Below are 19,073 nucleotides of genomic sequence, written 5' to 3' on the forward strand. Positions count from 1 at the left end.
TATTCTGGAAACTATTCTGTTTTATGTCAGAAATTGTCAGATGTGGAGATTCTACTAAAAGGCTAAAACATCCCAGAATATGGCTTCAAACGTAAAGCCAAAGGGAACAGGAAATGAGGAGCCGGCTCCCCAAAAATCACACTTTACCCATCACTAGCGGTGACGTAAGGGTCTGAACGTGCCCCCCACATATTGCAGCAGACGTCACCACAGGTCCTTCACGTCTCTCCTGAGCTCCGCCCCCTGATCACATGGCGTTGACGTCACCACAGGTCCTTCAACACTTCTCTCCTGAGCTCCGCCCCCTGATCACATGGCGTTGACGTCACCACAGGTCCTTCACCTCTTCTCTCCTGAGCTCCGCCCCCTGATCACATGGCGGTGACGTCACCACAAGACCTTCACCACTTCTCTACTGAGCTCCGCCCCTGATCACATGGCGGTGACGTCACCACAAGACCTTCACCACTTCTCTACTGAGCTCCGCCCCTGATCACATGGCGGTGACGTCACCACAGGTCCTCCCGCTCTCAGTGCAGCAGCTCCGTCCTGGTTGTGCGCAGCTCTTGCTCTCTGGTATCAGCCAGCAGCAGGTTTCCGCTTCCCGCCATTCCGGTGAGATTACAGGGAGGGTTTGTGGTGAATCTGTGAGAGGAGAGTGTGGGGTGAGATCAGAGCTGTTCCTGTGGAGGCTCCTGCTCCATGTGACTGCGGCTCCTCAGTGTTGTATGGGGGATGTGCAGCGGCTCCTCCTCACCTCACCGCCCCCGCTGGAGGTGGAGTTACCACGGTGACCGCCCCCGCTGGAGGTGGAGTTACCACGGTGACCGCCCCCGCTGGAGGTGGAGTTACCACGGTGACCGCCCCCGCTGGAGGTGGAGTTACCACGGTGACCGCCCCCGCTGGAGGTGCAGTTACCACGGTGACCGTCCTCTGCTGGAGGTGGAGTTACCACGGTGACCGTCCCCCGCTGGAGGTGGAGTTACCACGGTGACCGTCCCCCGCTGGAGGTGGAGTTACCACGGTGACCGTCCCCCGCTAGAGGTGGAGTTACCACGGTGACAGTCCCCGCTGGAGGTGGAGTTACCACGGTGATCGTCCTCCGCTGGAGGTGGAGTTACCACGGTGACCGTCCCCCGCTGGAGGTGGAGTTACCACGGTGACCGTTCCCCGCTGGAGGTGGAGTTACCACGGTGACCGTCCCCCGCTGGAGGTGGAGTTACCACGGTGACCGTCCCCCGCTGGAGGTGGAGTTACCACGGTGACCGCCCCCCGCTGGAGGTGGAGTTACCACGGTGACCGCCCCCGCTGGAGGTGGAGTTACCACGGTGACCGCCCCCGCTGGAGGTGGAGTTACCACGGTGACCGCTGGAGATGGAGTTACCACGGTGACCGCCCCCCCGCTGGAGGTGGAGTTACCACGGTGACCGTCCCCCGCTGGAGGTGGAGTTACCACGGTGACCGCCCCCCGCTGGAGGTGGAGTTACCACGGTGACCGCCCCCCGCTGGAGGTGGAGTTACCACGGTGACCGCCCCCCGCTGGAGGTGGAGTTACCACGGTGACCGCCCCCCGCTGGAGGTGGAGTTACCACGGTGACCGTCCCCCGCTGGAGGTTTAGTTACCACGGTGACCGCCCCCACTGGAGGTGTAGTTACCACGGTGACCGTCCTCCTACGAGGCTGATAATGAGCGGTCAGATCGGTGGAGTTTGTGGCTTTTCCTCCAGATTCTTCCTGATAAATGTCGGATATTTGGGGCAGAATTCAGTGATTGTCGTTATATCGTCCCCTGTGATCTCCATCTTCTCCTTTATCATGAAGACGCCGGCAGGACGAGATCCCTCCAGCTGATCCAGTGCTCATCCCTCCTTCTCCTGAATGACCCCGAGGATGGACGAGGACGAGACCACCAGAAGATTATTACACTTCACCCTGGAGATCATCTCCCTGCTGAGCGGAGAGGTAACTCCTCTACATTTCTATCAGCTTTATTGTGTTATGTAACAAGTCCGACATCAGGAAGAGGAAATCCAGAAGAGGAAGAGAAGGATTCTTTACTGTAAGAGCAGTGATTGTGTGCAGCTCTCTGCCAGGAGGAGTTGTCATGGGGATTCCCTATAAGAGCTGTAGAGGGGCCTGGATGTCTGTCCTGAGTGTAATAATATCCAGGTTATGGCCCCAGATTACTGGAGACGGTTATTGATCCCGGGATTTCTACTGATTGTCAGATCTGGAGTCGGGAAGGAATTCTTCCCCCTAAGTGTCTCTCTCCATACACAGGATTACACAATAGTGAGGAAGACACCGGGGGAGTGACTCCCATCATCCATCTCCAGGAGTCAGGAGGGCGGAGCCCGGGCCCCATCACAGAGCCTCCCCCGCACCCCCCGATACATGAGAGGAGGAAGAAGAAGATCCTAGAGCTCAGCAACAAGATGAATGAGCTGCTGAGCGGAGAGGTGACTGCTGGGACATTATACAGGACGGCACTGGAGGATTCTGGGTGATGAGCGGAGAGGTGACTGCTGGGACATTATACAGGACAGCACTGGAGGATTCTGGGTGATGACCGGAGAGGTGACTGCTGGGACATTATACAGGACAGCACTGGAGGATTCTGGGTGATGACCGGAGAGGTGACTGCTGGGACATTATACAGGACAGCACTGGAGGATTCTGGGTGATGAGCGGAGAGGTGACTGCTGGGACATTATACAGGACAGCACTGGAGGATTCTGGGTGATGAGCGGAGAGGTGACTGCTGGGACATTATACAGGACAGCACTGGAGGATTCTGGGTGATGAGCGGAGAGGTGACTGCTGGGACATTATACAGGATGGCACTGGAGGATTCTGGGTGATGACCGGAGAGGTGACTGCTGGGACATTATACAGGACAGCACTGGAGGATTCTGGGTGATGACCGGATAGGTGATTGCTGGGACATTATACAGAACAGCACTGGAGGATTCTGGGTGATGACCGGAGAGGTGACTGCTGGGATATTATACAGGACAGCACTGGAGGATTCTGGGTGATGACCGGAGAGGTGACTGCTGGGACATTATACAGAACAGCACTGGAGGATTCTGGGTGACTGCTGGGACATTATACAGGACAGCACTGGAGGATTCTGGGTGATGAACGGAGAGGTGACTGCTGGAACATTATACAGGACAGCACTGGAGGATTCTGGGTGATGACCGGAGAGGTGACTGCTGGGACATTATACAGGACAGCACTGGAGGATTCCGGGTGATGACCGGAGAGGTGACTGCTGGGACATTATACAAGACAGCACTGGAGGATTCTGGGTGATGACCGGAGAGGTGACTGCTGGGACATTATACAGAACAGCACTGGAGGATTCTGGGTGATGTCCGGAGAGGTGACTGCTGGGACATTATACAGGACAGCACTGGAGGATTCTGGTGATGACCGGAGAGGTGACTGCTGGGACATTATACAGGACAGCACTGGAGGATTCTGGGTGATGACCGGAGAGGTGACTGCTGGGACATTATACAGGAGAGCACAGGAGGATTCTGGTGATGACCGGAGAGGTGACTGCTGGGACATTATACAGGACAGCACTGGAGGATTCTGGTGATAACCGGAGAGGTGACTGCTGGGACATTATACAGGACAGCACTGGAGGATTCTGGGTCATGATCGGAGAGGTGACTGTTGGGACATTATACAGAACAGAACTGGGGGATTCTGGGTGATGACCGGAGAGGTGACTGCTGGGACATTATACAGGACAGCATTGGAGGATTCTGGCTAATGACCGGAGAGATGACTGCTGGGACATTATGCAGGATGGCACTGGAGGATTCTGGGTGATCAGCGGAGAGGTGACTGCTGGGACATTATACAGGACGGCAGTGGGGAATTCTGGGTGATCAGCGGAGAGGTGACTGCTGGGACATTATACAGGACGGCACTGGAGGATTCTGGGTGATGACCGGAGAGATGACTGCTGGGACATTATGCAGGACGGCACTGGAGGATTCTGGGTGATCAGCGGAGAGGTGACTGCTGGGACATTATACAGGACAGCACTGGAGGATTCTGGGTGATCACCGGAGAGGTGACTGCTGGGACATTATACAGGACGGCACTGGAGGATTCTGGGTGATGACCGGAGAGGTGACTGCGGGGACATTATACTGGACAGCACTGGAGGATTCTGGGTCATGACCGGAGAGGTGACTGCTGGGACATTATACAGGACGGCACTGGAGGATTCTGGGTGATCAGCGGAGAGGTGACGGTTCGGACATTATACAGGACGGCACTGGAGGATTCTGAGTGATGACCGGAGAGGTGACTGCTGGGACATTATACAGGATCGCACTGGAGGATTCTGGGTGATGACCGGAGAGGTGACTGCGGGGGACATTATACAGGACAGCACTGGATGATTCTGGGTGATGAGTGGAAAGGTGACTGCTGGGACATTATACAGGACCGCACTGGATGATTCTGGGTGATGAGTGGAAAGGTGACTGCTGGGACATTATACAGGACAGCACTGGAGGATTCTGGGTGATGAGTGGAGAGGTGACTGCTGGGATATTATACAGGACAGCACTGGAGGATTCTGGGTGATGACCGGACAGGTGACTGCTGGGACATTATACAGGACAGCACTGGAGGATTCTGGGTGATGACTGGAGAGGTGACTGCTGGGACATTATACAGGATGGCACTGGAGGATTCTGGGTGATGACCGGAGAGGTGACTGCTGGGACATTATACAGGACGGCACTGGAGGATTTTGGGTGATGAGTGGAGAGGTGACTGCTGGGACATTATACAGGACAGCACTGGAGGATTCTGGGTGATGACCGGAGAGGTGACTGCTGGGACATTATACAGGACAGCACTGGAGCATTCTGGGTGATGAGCGGAGAGGTGACTGCTGGGACATTATACAGGACGGCACTGGAGGATTTTGGGTGATGACCGGAGAGGTGACTGCTGGGACATTATACAGGACAGCACTGGAGGATTCTGGGTGATGACTGGAGAGGTGACTGCTGGGACATTATACAGGACAGCACTGGAGGATTCTGGGTGATGAGCGGCGAGGTGACTGCTGGGATATTATACAGGACAGCACTGTAGGATTCGGGGTGATGAGCGGAGAGGTGACTGCTGGGACATTATACAGGACAGCAGTGGAGGATTCTGGGTGATGACGGTGTCGTTGTCAGGTTCCTATAAGGTGTCAGGACGTCGCTGTCTATCTCTCCATGGAGGAGTGGGAGTATCTAGAAGGACACCAGGATCGGTACCAGGAGGTGATGATGGAGGAGCTCCGGCCTCTGACATCACCAGGTGAGAGGAGACTCTTGTTGGCTCCGGTGGATGTGATGACGTCTCTCGGCCTCGTCCTATAATAGATGATTTTTCTCCAGACTTGCTCTGGTTTTCTCTACATTTTCTCACAGCTTTCATTCCCTGATTCTTCTCTTCTGATCTGTGAGTCGCGGTTTCTCCGCTGTCGTCTTCATCAGTCTTGAGTCTTCGTCCTCGGCGGCTTCTTTCAGAATCTTTCACCTTCGTTAGAGCATCGGTCACATTTTGTCTGCAGATGTCCCAGCGCTTCTGTCCGTTCTCTCCTGTGAGATCTTTCGGTTCCTGAGTCTGTCGTGGATCGTTACTCAGCAGAGTCGGGGTTAATTTACTGCTGATTTTCCCCCTAATCCGCTGTCGCTTGTCCGTCCCTCAGAATCGGTGCCAGCTCAATGTCGTCATCAGTCGTGGTCGGGCTTCTGGCTTTTTGGGTTTTGTTTCTCAGCATTTATTGGGTGGTAAGAACGACGTTGCTGCCATTTTCAGAATTGTTCCTGACACCCATCGCTTTATCTTCCGTTATCGGAGCTGTGTGAGGGCTTCTCTTCTTGAATGGCCGTTGACCTTTTTATTGGTGACTTTTTTTGATTGTTGTTTTTTCATTGCAGTTTTGGGGAGGTGTTTCTGATGTGTTTTTTTCTTTTGGCATTTACCGTGCAAGATAAATCCTGACATGAAAATGCCAAATAATATAATATATATATATGTGTGTAGATAGTTAGATTTATTTTTATTAAAAAAAAAACATTCGTTCTCATTTTGGGAGACAAAGCAAAAATAATGGGGACTTCAATCTGAGATCCGGGTGTGGTGGTAATAAGTGTAAGTCTCCCTTACAGGGTTGTTTGTTTAGAAGAATATGTATTATGGAGCTTTTCTGTGGAGTCTGACCAGACAATCTCTCCTTGGCTCCCCGTGTGCATCAGTAAGCGCCCATGACCCCGGTGCCGGCTCTCTAGTTGTCCTTTCTACACATTGATGGGCACTAACCGCTGTGTACCGGGTGCTCCCCACAACACCGTCCTTCCGGGTTCTGTGACTTCGTACGTTAGTCGTACATGTGCCTTTTTTTTCATCCTTTAGAGACAAACGCAGAACTTGCTGCCTATTTTAGTGTTTATACCGAGGCGGATGTGGAGATTTATCTCTATTTAAAGGAGAAGAAAAACACGGTAACTCGTCTTTTAATAGATCAGGTTCTCTCCTCTTAGTGATCCCAGAGGATCCTGTCCAGGAGGGAGGCCGTGTCCACATGGTGACGTCATGAGCTCTCAAAAAAACAATCACTGGTAAATGGTCACCGTCCTTCCCCCAATCTCCATACAGTAAATCAGGAGAGGAAACCAATGGATAGAAATGTGGAGCTTTCCCCAGCTCCTCTGTGGTTCCATCCCTGGTGGAGCTGAATCTTGGAGAAGTTGTGTTTCTTAGTACGGTTCCTTCATCTGACTGATGAGGGTCTTCTCTGTCCCTCTCCTCAGGGTCCTCATCCTCCGAGTGCAGAGCATTAGGCTTAGGCCTCGCTGATTATCACTTCATACTTGAGGCCCACAATGTGCTGGGACCTCTGTATCGGTGGTGAGGACCACAACAATGTAATTTATTCCCAGATACATACACATAGAATTACCGGTTCTGAGAGACGGATCTCATATATAGACAGATACACGGCAGGTCATGTATTCAGTCTGTGTGTCTCCACAGATGGATCCAGGAGGAGAAATCCACCAGAGAGATGTCCCCGTCCTCTGAATCCGCAGGACTATCCAGAGGAGAATCACCACATCCCGGAGGATCATCAGGTAGATGACACTGAAGTCCCCACAACATCTGACCATGAAGTGATGGGACCTGAGCTCATCTTCCATTTTTATTTTTAGGGTGAAGATCTGATTGATATTAAGATTGAGGTTATACATGGAGCACAAGAGGCGACCGCAATATGGGCCGATCAGCAGGGTGAGGAGGGCAGACTGTCATGTCGGTTCTGTGGCCATCTACTACTACTCCCATCATCTCATGATCACATGATACAATCTACAGTGGCATGTAAAAGTTTGGGCACCCCTGGTCAAAATTACTGTTATTGTGACCAGTTAAGCAAGTTGAAGATGAAATGATCTCTAAAAGACCTAAAGTTAAAGATGACACATTTCCTTTGTGTTACCCTTGGACATTTGTGTGCTCAGATAACTTTGACCAATGATTCAGACCTTACTTAGCCTGTTAGGGTTATGGCTCGTTCACTATCATCGTTAGGAAAGGCCAGGTGATGCAAATTTCCAGCTTTATAAAAACACAGCTTACTCTAACATTGTGCCAAAATAACCGCAGCCATGGCTTTTTCTAAGCAGCTGTCTAGCACTCTAACAATGGTGGAGGCCCACAAAGCAGGAGAAGGCTATGAGCAAAGCGTTTTCAAGTTGCCTTTTCCTTGGTTCAAAATGTAATAAAGAAATGGCAGTTAACAGAAAGAATGGAGGTCAAGATAAGGTCTGGAAGACCAAGCAAATTTTCAGTAGGATTGCTAGAGAGGCAAATCAGAACCCCCGCCTGACTGCAAAAGACCTTCAGAAAGATTTAGCAGACTCTGTAGTTGTGGAACATTGTTGTACTCTTCAGAGACACCTGCACAAATATGGCCTTCATGGAACAGTCATCAGAAGAAAACCTCTCCTGCGACCTCACCATAAAATTCAGCGTCAGAAGTATGCAAAAGTACATCTAAGAAGGTCTGATGCATTTTGTAAACAAGTCTTGTAGACCGATGAGGTTAAAATAGAGCAATGATCAAAGTTGTGTGGAGAAAAAAGGGCACAGAATTTTAGTAAAAGAACATCTCGCCAGCCATTAAGCATGGTGGTGGATCAGTCATGCTTTTGGGTTGTGTTGCAGCCAATGGCACAGGGAACGGGTAGAGGGAAGAATGGATTCCATGAAATTTCAGCAAATTCTTGATACAAACATAACACCATCTGCAAAAAAGCTGAAGGTAAAAAGAGGATGGCAAATGATAATGGTACTAAACACACGTCAAAAGGCACAAGCTGAAGGTTTTACAATGGCCCTCATAGTCCCCTGATCTGAACATCATTGAAAATCTGTGGCTAGACCTCAAAATAGCTGAGGATGCAAGACGACCCAAGAATCTCACAGAACTGGAAGAATTCCTCCAAGGAAGAAAGGATGAAAATCCCTCAAACAAGAATTGAAAGACTATTGTCTGGCTACAAAAAGCATTTACAAGCTGTGATACTTTCAAAAGGGGGCGATACTGGGTACTAACCTTGCCAGGTGCCAAAACTTTTGCATTTATCCATTTTTCCTCATTGAAATTTTTTTTAAATGTAAAAGATGAAAATACAGTGGTGGCCAAAAGTATTGGCACCCCTGCAATTCTGTCAGATAATACTCAGTTTCTTCCTGAAAATGATTGCAATCACAAATTCTTTGGTCTTATTATCTTCATTTAATTTGTCTTCAGTGAAAAAAACACAAAAGAGAATGAAGCAAAAATGAAATCATTGATCATTTCACACAAAACTCCAAAAATGGGCCCGACAAAAGTATTGGCACCCTCAGCCTAATACTTGGTTGCACAACCTTTAGCCAAAATAACTGCAAACAACTGCTTCCGGTAACCATCAATGAGTTTCTTACAATGCTCTGCTGGAATTGTAGACCATTCTTCATTGGCAAACTGCTCCAGATCCCTGATATTTGAAGGGTGCCTTCTCCAAACTGCCATTTTGAGATCTCTGCACAGGTGTTCTATGGGATTCAGGTCTGGACTCATTGCTGGCCACCTTAGAAGTCTCCAGTGCTTTCTCTCAAACTATTGTATAGTGCTTTTGGAAGTGTGTTTTGGGTCATTGTCCTGCTGGAAGACCCATGACCTCTGAGGGAGACCCAGCTTTCTCACACTGGACCCTACATTATGCTGCAAAATTTGTTGGTAGTCTTCAGACTTCATAATGCCATGCACACGGTCAAGCAGTCCAGTGCCAGAGGCAGCAAAGCAACCCCAAAACATCAGGGAACCTCCGCCATGTTTGACTGTAGGGACCGTTTTCTTTTCTTTGAATGCCTCTTTTTTTTCCTGTACACTCTATGTTGATGATTTTTCCCAAAAAGCTCTACTTTTGTCTCATCTGACCAGAGAACATTCTTCCAAAACGTTTTAGGCTTTCTCAGGTAAGTTTTGGCAAACTCCAGCCTGGCTTTTTTATGTCTCGGGGTAAGAAGTGGGGTCTTCCTGGGTATCCTACCATACAGTTCCTTTTCATTCAGACGCCAACGGATAGTACGGGTTGACACTGTTGTACCCTCGGACTGCAGGGCAGCTTGAACTTGTTTGGATGTTAGTCGAGGTTCTTTATCCACCATCCACACAATCTTGCGTTGAAATCTCTCGTCAATTTTTCTTTTCCGTCCACATCTAGGGAGGTTAGCCACAGCGCCATGGGCTTTACACTTCTTGATGAAACTGCGCACAGAAGACACAGGAACATTCAGGTCTTTGGAGATGGACTTGTAGCCTTGAGATTGCTCATGCTTCCTCACAATTTGGTTTCTCAAGTCCTCAAACAGTTCTTTGGTCTTTTTTCTTTTCTCCATGCTCAATGTGGTACACACAAGGACACAGGACAGAGGTTGAGTCAACTTTAATCCATGTTAACTGGCTGCAAGTGTGATTTAGTTATTGCCAACACCTGTTAGGTGCCACAGGTAAGTTACAGGTGCTGTTAATTACACCAATTACAGAAGCATCACAGGATTTTTAAAAGGGTGCCAATACTTTTGTCCACCCCCTTTTTTAGGTTTGGTGTGAAATTATATCCAATTTGGCTTTAGGACAATTCTTTTTGTGTTTTTTCATTGAAGACTAATTAAATGAAGAGAATAATACCAAAGAATTTGTGATTGCAATCATTTTCAGGAAGAAACTGAGTATTATCTGACAGAATTGCAGGGGTGCCAATACTTTTGGCCACCACTGTATATATAGTTTATTATTTATTATTTTGCCTGAAATACAAAGGAAATGTAATCTTTAACTTTAGGCAGTTTAGAGATTATTTCATCTTCAACTCAACTGTTCACAATAACAGTAATTTTGACCATTGGTGCCCAAACTTTTACATGTCACTGTATTCTGTCACTATGTGTTTCCTACAGATGGACTCATGGAAAGAAATCCACCAGAGAGATGTCCCCGTCCTCTGTATCCCCAGGACTGTCCAGAAGAGAATCACAACATCCCGGAGAGTCATCAGGTAGACGGTGCTGAGCCCTGTACCGGATCTGTATATGGGGGGACATTTCTGATCGAGGTCATAGATGTCACAGATTTTGGTGGTTTCTTGTATTGTGCTGATTGTTACATCTGATATATCAGGAGGAAGATCCGACTAAGAATAAAGTGAAGGACGAGACAGAAGAAGAAGTGATGACGAGGAGGGATCAGCCGTGTGTGAGCGACGGGAAGGAGGAGATTCCTGTAGATGTTTCCACAGGTGTGTAATAATGACCGGCGTGTGATGATGATGATGACTGGCGTATGACGATGATGATTGGCATGTGACTATGATTAGCGGCGTGTGATGATGATGACTGGCGTATGACGATGGCGATTGGCATGTGACTATGATTAGCTGCGTGTGATGATGATGACTGGCGTATGATGATGATGATTGGCATGTGACTATGATTAGCGGTGTGTGATGATGATGACTGGCGTATGACGATGATGATTGGCATGTGACTATGATTAGCGGCGCCTGACGATTATGACTGGCGTATGACGATGACGATTGGCATGTGACTATGATTAGCGGCGTGTGATGATGATGACCGGCTTGTGATGATGATGACTGGCGTATGACGATGATGATTGGCATGTGACTATGATTAGCGGCGTGTGATGATGATGACTGGCGTATGACGATGATGATTGGCTTGTGACTATGATTAGCGGCGTGTGATGATGATGACTGGCGTATGATGATGATGATTGGCATGTGACTATGATTAGCGGCGTGTGATGATGATGACTGGCGTATGACGATGATGATTGGCATGTGACTATGATTAGCGGCGTGTGATGATGATGACTGGCGTATGATGATGATGATAGGCATGTGACTATGATTAGCGGCGTGTGATGATGATGACTAGCGTATGACGATGATGATTGGCATGTGACTATGATTAGCGGCGTGTGATGATGATGACTGGCGTATGACGATGATGATTGGCATGTGACTATGATTAGCGGCGTGTGATGATGATGACCGGTGTGTGATGATGATGACTGGCGTATGACGATGGCGATTGGCATGTGACTATGATTAGCTGCGTGTGATGATGATGACCGGTGTGTGATGATGATGACTGGCGTATGACGATGATGATTGGCATGTGACTATGATTAGCGGCGCCTGACGATTATGACTGGCGTATGACGATGACGATTGGCATGTGACTATGATTAGCGGCGTGTGATGATGATGACCGGCTTGTGATGATGATGACTGGCGTATGACGATGATGATTGGCATGTGACTATGATTAGCGGCGTGTGATGATGATGACTGGCGTATGATGATGATGATAGGCATGTGACTATGATTAGCGGCGTGTGATGATGATGATTGGCATGTGACTATGATTAGCGGCGTGTGATGATGATGACTGGCGTATGACGATGATGATTGGCATGTGACTATGATTAGCGGCGTGTGATGATGATGACTGGCGTATGATGATGATGATTGGCATGTGACTATGATTAGCGGCGTGTGATGATGATGACCGGCTTGTGATGATGATGACTGGCGTATGACGATGATGATTGGCATGTGACTATGATTAGCGTCGTGTGATGATGATGACTGGCGTATGATGATGATGATTGGCATGTGACTATGATTAGCGGCGTGTGATGATAATGACTGGCGTATGATGATGATGATTGGCATGTGACTATGATTAGCGGCGTGTGATGATGATGACTGGCGTATGATGATGATGATAGGCATCTGACTATGATTAGAGGCGTGTGATGATGATGACTGGCGTATGACGATGATGATTGGCATGTGACTATGATTAGTGGCGTGTGATGATGATGACTGGCGTATGACGATGGCGATTGGCATGTGACTATGATTAGTGGCGTGTGATGATGATGACTGGCGTATGACGATGATGACTGGCATGTGACTATGATTAGCGGCGTGTGATGATGATGACTGGAGTATGATGATGATGATTGGCATGTGACTATGATTAGCGGCGTGTGATGATGATGATGATTGGCGTATGATGATGATGATTGGCATGTGACTATGATTAGCGGCGTGTGATGATGATGACTGGCGTATGACGATGATGATTGGCATGTGACTATGATTAGCGGCGTGTGATGATGATGACTGGCATATGATGATGATGATTGGCATGTGATTATGATTAGCGGCGTGTGATGATGATGACTGGCGTATGATGATGATGATTGGCATGTGACTATTATTAGCGGTGTGTGATGATGATGACTGGCGTATGACGATGATGATTGGCATGTGACTATGATTAGCGGTGTGTGATGATGATGACTGGCGTATGATGATGATGATTGGCATGTGACTATGATTAGCGGTGTGTGATGATGATGACTGGCGTATGACGATGATGATTGGCATGTGACTATGATTAGTGGCGTGTGATGATGATGACTGGCGTATGACGATGATGATTGGCATGTGACTATGATTAGCGGTGTGTGATGATGATGACTGGCGTATGATGATGATGATTGGCATGTGACTATGATTAGCGGTGTGTGATGATGATGACTGGCGTATGACGATGATGATTGGCATGTGACTATGATTAGTGGCGTGTGATGATGATGACTGGCGTATGACGATGATGATTGGCATGTGACTATGATTAGCGGCGTGTGATGATGATGACGATGATTGGCATGTGACTATGATTAGCGGCGTGTGATGATGACCGGTGTGTGATATTGTATGAAGTCTCCGGTGCAGTGAAGCTTTATCCGCCGTCCACATCACAGCAGAAGCGTCCGGTGATGGCGCGGCTGCTCTTGTACAGAGTCCGGTTGCGCACCGATGAATAACTGGGCCGCATTCACACCTCTTCTTAATGATTTAATAAGCACATTTTTAATTTTCCTAATTGTGTTTTTTAATATTACTTCCATCTTTTACTTTCATATTATTCTTACACAAGTCTCTTGCTGCCATATAAATGACTGAGCTTGCGATTCGGACAGAACCCCGGGGGAAGATTCCGTATAATGAGGCGCTGTGGACGCCGTCTGGCCTATGATCCAGTGATGTCCATCTTTTTCAGCGTGCATAAAAGCGCAGTCGACCAGAGGCTAGACGGAGTCCGGTGTAACTCTGCTGCCTCATTATTCTGAATGGATCCCTCGGGGGTGTCATCTGAATCATGTATTTTGTAGATTTAGATGGAAACCCCGATGTACAGTGGGTACGGAAAGTATTCAGACCCCTTTAGATTTTTCACTCTTTGTTTCATTGCAGCCATTTTGTAAATTGTAAAAAGTCATTTTTTTCTCATTATAGTACACTCTGCACCCCATCTTGACTGAAAAAAACAAGAAATGTAGAAATTTTTGCAAATTTATTAAAAAAGAAAAACTGAAATATCACATGGTCATAAGTATTCAGACCCTTTGCTCAGTATTGAATAGAAGCACCTTTTGAGCTAGTACAGCCATGAGTCTTCTTGGGAATGATGCAACAAGTTTTTCACCCCTGGATTTGGGGATCCTCTTCCATTCTTCCTTGCAGATCCTCTCCAGTTCCGTCAGGTTGGATGGTGAACGTTGGTGTACAGACATTTTCAGGTCTCTCCAGAGATGCTCAATTGGGTTTAGGTCAGGGCTCTGGCTGGGCCAGTCAAGAATAGTCACAGAGTTGTTCTGAAGCCACTCCTTTGTCATTTTAGCTGTGTGCTTAGGGTCATTGTCTTGTTGGAAGGTGAACCTTTTGCCAAGTCTGAGGTCCAGAGCACTTTGTAAGAGGTTTTCATCCAGGATATCTCTGTGCTTGGCTGCATTCATGTTTCCTTCATTTACAACCAGTCATCCTGTGCCTGCAGCTGAAAAATACCCCCATAGCATGATGCTGCCACCACCATGTTTCACTGTAGGGATTGTATTGGGCAGGTGATAAGCAGTGCCTGGTTTTCTCCACACATACCGCTTAGAATGATCACCAAAAAGTTCTATCTTCGTGTCATCAGACCATATAATCTTATTTCTCATAGTCTGGGAGTTCTTCATGTGTTGTGAGCAAACTCTATGCGGGCTTTCATATGTCTTGCACTGAGGAGAGGCTTCCATCTGGCCACTCTGCCATAAAGGCCCGACTGGTGGAGGGCTGCAGTGATAGTTGACTTTGTGGAACTTTCTCCCATCTCCCTACTGCATCTCTGGAGCTCAGCCACAGTGATCTTGGGGTTCTTTTTTACCTCTCTCACCAAGGCTCTTCTCCCACGATTGTTCAGTTTGGCTGGACGGCCAGGTCTAGGAAGACTTCTGGTGGTCCCAAACTTTTTCCATTTAAGGATTATGGAGGCCACTGTGCTCTTAGGAACCTTCAATTCAATAATGCAGAAATTCTTTTGTAACCTTGGCCAGATCTGTGCCTTGCCACAATTCTGTCTCTGAGCTCCTTGGGCAGTTCCTTTGAGCTCATGATTCTCATTTGGTCTGACATGCACTGTGAGCGGTGAGGTCTTATATAGACAGGTGTGTGTCTTTCCAAATCAAGTCCTATGAGTTTCTTTAGACACAGCTGGACTCAAATAAATGAGTAGAACCATCTCAAGGAGGATCACAAGGAAATGGACAGCATGTGACTTAAATATGAGTGTCTGAGCAAAGGGTCTGAATACTTATGACCATGTGATATTTCAGTTTTTCTTTTTTAATAAATCTGCAAAATTGTCTGCATTTCTGCTTTTTTTCAGTCAAGATGGGGTGCAGAGTGTACTTTAGTGAGAAAAATAAATGAACTGTTTCGAATTTACCAAATGGCTGCAATGAAACAAAGAGTGAAAAATGTAAAGGGGTCTGAATACTTCCCGTACCCACTGTAAGTGTTCAGTGTACAGCACAGGATAAATATGCTCCAAAATGTTCTGTACCCCAAAATGCCACCATTAAGAGCTTCTACTCAACCCACAAAAAACAAGTCCCCACTCAGGTTCATCATCTGTAAACAGTAATATAGGGGGTGTCCATATCACTGGTAGCACAAAGGCTCTGGAAAAGTGACTTGGCTCCCACTTAAAGAAATCCAGTGACATCTGCGCTCCCAAATCCAAATGCCCCCTCCTCCTGAGCCCCACCGTGTGCAGTTAGCATCCACATGTTTGGCATTACTGTAGCGAGGAGAGCCAATTTATTTCTCCAGAAAGCACTAGCTGGGAATCATGTACTGGGCGCTACAACGTAAGGGCACTGCAATGTACCGGACGCTACAATGTACTGACCACTATAAGGAAATATTTGCATTTTCACTTCGCAACATCCATTACTGCTCGTTTCTGGAAAGCACCCATGGAGTCAAATTCATCACTATTCCTGTAGATACATTTCCATAGGGGTGTAATTTCCAAACTGGTGTCACTTGAGGGGGGATTCTGCTCTTCTGCCACTTAGGGGCTCTGTATATGGAGTCTGCAAACTGTTCTACTAAAGTTTGTTCTCCAAGAGTCAAATAGCGCTCCGTCCCTCCCGAGTCTCGCCATGTGGCTAAGCAGTACAGTACAGACACATATGGGGTATTGCCCCGTTCAGCAGAAATTGTATAAAATTATGTGGTCATCTTTACCCAGTTTCCCTTGTGAAAATGTAAAATCTGGGGCTAAAATAACATTATAGTGGTAAAAATGTAATTTTTTTTTTTCCTTCACCGTTCAATTGTATAACATTTTGTGAATCACAATTACCTTGTATTCATTGGGAAACTGAGCGGTGGATGCTGGGTGTGACGCGTGGGGAAACCCCACCCACAGCCCACCGAGTCACGCCTCACTTGACGTGACATCAGACATCAGGTGAAGCAAGAGCCGGCTGCAGCCGGGGGTCGCGTGATGCCTGTGAGTGTCCAGCGATAGCGCCGCTCACAGCCAATAAAGACAAAGCTAGGTAATTAAAAGAAATCTTCTCTCAACGGGTTAATTACATTGGGGGCATTTTTAATAGTAGTGGACAACTTCTTTAATTACGTGGACACTTTTCTATACTGAGGGCAAGATACGAAGCTTGAGAGAGTGAAATGGCACTGGAGGTACATTAAGGGAACCGGTCATCAGTAATTACCACTTAAAGAACTATTTGCTGTCTAATCTCTGCCACCCCTGACTTGTGCCAATGTCACCAGTTTATAAGTGTCATTCACTTTACCCGTCATTGTGTTAATGTTATGGCATGTAGTTGTCCTCCTTATTCCCGGTACTTTCACTGACGAGGGTCTTCACTGTGAGATCCAGAAAATACATTCAGAAATCTCTTTTGTGTTGAAGAAAAAACTCACATCTAATTTATCTTTCATCCTAATAGGAAATCCTTGTGAGAATAACGGTTCATCACTAAATTATAAAAAAGAAGATATCAGGAAGCACTCTAATGGAGAAAACCTCATCACCCTTCCTGCACCTCCTGGACTTCACAGCACTTCACTTTCCTATAATCCACCTGATCATGAGGAATCATCTCCTGAGCAATCTCACATTGTTACCAAAAGTCCAGGGGGCAAAGTGGATTCAAGATTTCAGTGTGACAAGCAATTTACAAAAAGCTCAGATTTTTTAACACACAGAAAACATAAAGGAGAGAAGCCATACTCCTGTTCAGAATGTGAGAAATGCTTTACATATAAATCACAATTTATTATACATGAGAGAATTCACACAGGAGAGAAGCCATTTTCATGTTCGGAATGTGGGAAGGCCTTTAAACATAAAGGAGATCTTATTACACATCAGAGAATTCATACAGGAGAGAAGCCATTTTCATGTTCGGAATGTGGGAAATGTTGTAGAAGTAAATCAGTCCTTGTTAAACATCAAAGAATTCACACAGGAGAAAAACCTTTTTCATGTTTACAATGTAGAAGGTGCTTTCCAGATAAATCACAGCTTGTTATACATCAGAGAATTCACACAGGAGAAAAGCCATATTCATGTTCGGAATGTGGGAAATGCTTTACATTTAAAGGGAGTCTTATTATACATCAGAGAATTCACACAGGAGAGAAGCCGTATTCATGTTCAGAATGTGGGAAGTCCTTTACAGATAAAAGGAGTCTTATTCCACATCAGCGAATTCACACAGGAGAGAAGCCATATTCGTGTTCAGAATGTGGGAAATGCTTTACAAATAAAGGGAATCTTATTACACATCAGAGAAATCACACAGGAGAAAAAACATTTTTGTGTTCACTATGTGGGAAGACCTTCACAGCTAAAGGGCATTTTAATAGACATCAGAGCATTCATACTGGAAAGTCGCCATATTCATGCTCAGAATGTGGGAAGTGTTTTAGTTATAAATCACATCTTGTTAAACATCACAGAATTCACACAGGAGTAAAGCCATTTTCTTGTTCAGAATGTGGGAAATGTTTTAAAAGTAAATCAGATCTGGTTTTACATCAAAGAATTCACACCGGGGAGAAACCGTTTTCATGTTTACAATGTGGAAAATGTTTTACAGAGAAATCATATCTTGTTAGACATCAGAAAACTCACACAGGAGAGCAGCCGTATTCATGTTCAGAATGTAGGAAATCTTTTATACATAAATATCAACTTGCTGCACATAAGAGAATTCATACAGGAGAAAACACATTTTCATGTTCAGAATGTGGGAAATCTTTTATATATCAATCAGAGCTTGTTATACATCACAGAATTCACACAGGAGAGAAGCCGTATTCATGTTCAGAATGTGGGAAATCTTTTATACATAAATCAAATCTTTCTGCTCATAAGAGAATTCATACAGGAGAGAAGCCGTATTCATGTTCATTCTGTGAGAAATGCTTTACAAAAAAAACTTATCTTGTGCAGCATGAGAGAAGTCACACAGGAGAGAAGCCGTATTCATGTTCAGAATGTGGGAAATCTTTTATACAAAAATCACACCTTGTAAAACATGAGAGAAGTCATATGGGAAAGAAAGTGTAATTATGTTCACTGTGTTTTATAAAGTTTAATAAATATTGTTCAGCATAAATGAGTACACCCCCTTTGATGAGTAAGATTTTATTTAATAGCTCACTGAACACAAGATCAATTCCTACAATTTTGCCAACACTAAGTTTCATAGAACATTTTTTTGTAATCAAAACATGAAAGTAAGGGTAATAATATAACTCTCATTAGAAAACCTTCAGTTTTACTCAATATAGTTGATGCAAAAATGAGTACACCCCACATTAAAAGCTACTACATCTATTATTTTGTATGGCCTCCATAATTTTAAAGGACGGCACCAAGTTTTCTAGGCCTGGAATGAACAAGTTAGTGACAATACTATATCTATTTTTTATCTCTTTTTCGATAACGAGCTCTTAGAGCCTGGATGCTGGATGGAGCGATGACAACTTGTCTCTTCAGAATTCCCCATAGGTGTTTGGTTG

General features: G+C 46.3%; 1 pseudogene; it reads left to right on the forward strand.

Moving 5' to 3' along the window:
* LOC141235438 (uncharacterized) overlaps positions 1–18,688 on the forward strand; it is a 64,535-nt pseudogene extending 45,847 nt beyond the window's left edge.
* The last annotated feature ends 385 nt before the right edge of the window (positions 18,689–19,073 follow it).

The sequence above is a fragment of the Phyllobates terribilis genome, unplaced genomic scaffold (assembly GCF_046119375.1).
Source record: "Phyllobates terribilis strain yellow unplaced genomic scaffold, ASM4611937v1 Scaffold_665__1_contigs__length_859303, whole genome shotgun sequence".
NCBI lineage: Eukaryota > Metazoa > Chordata > Amphibia > Anura > Dendrobatidae > Phyllobates > Phyllobates terribilis.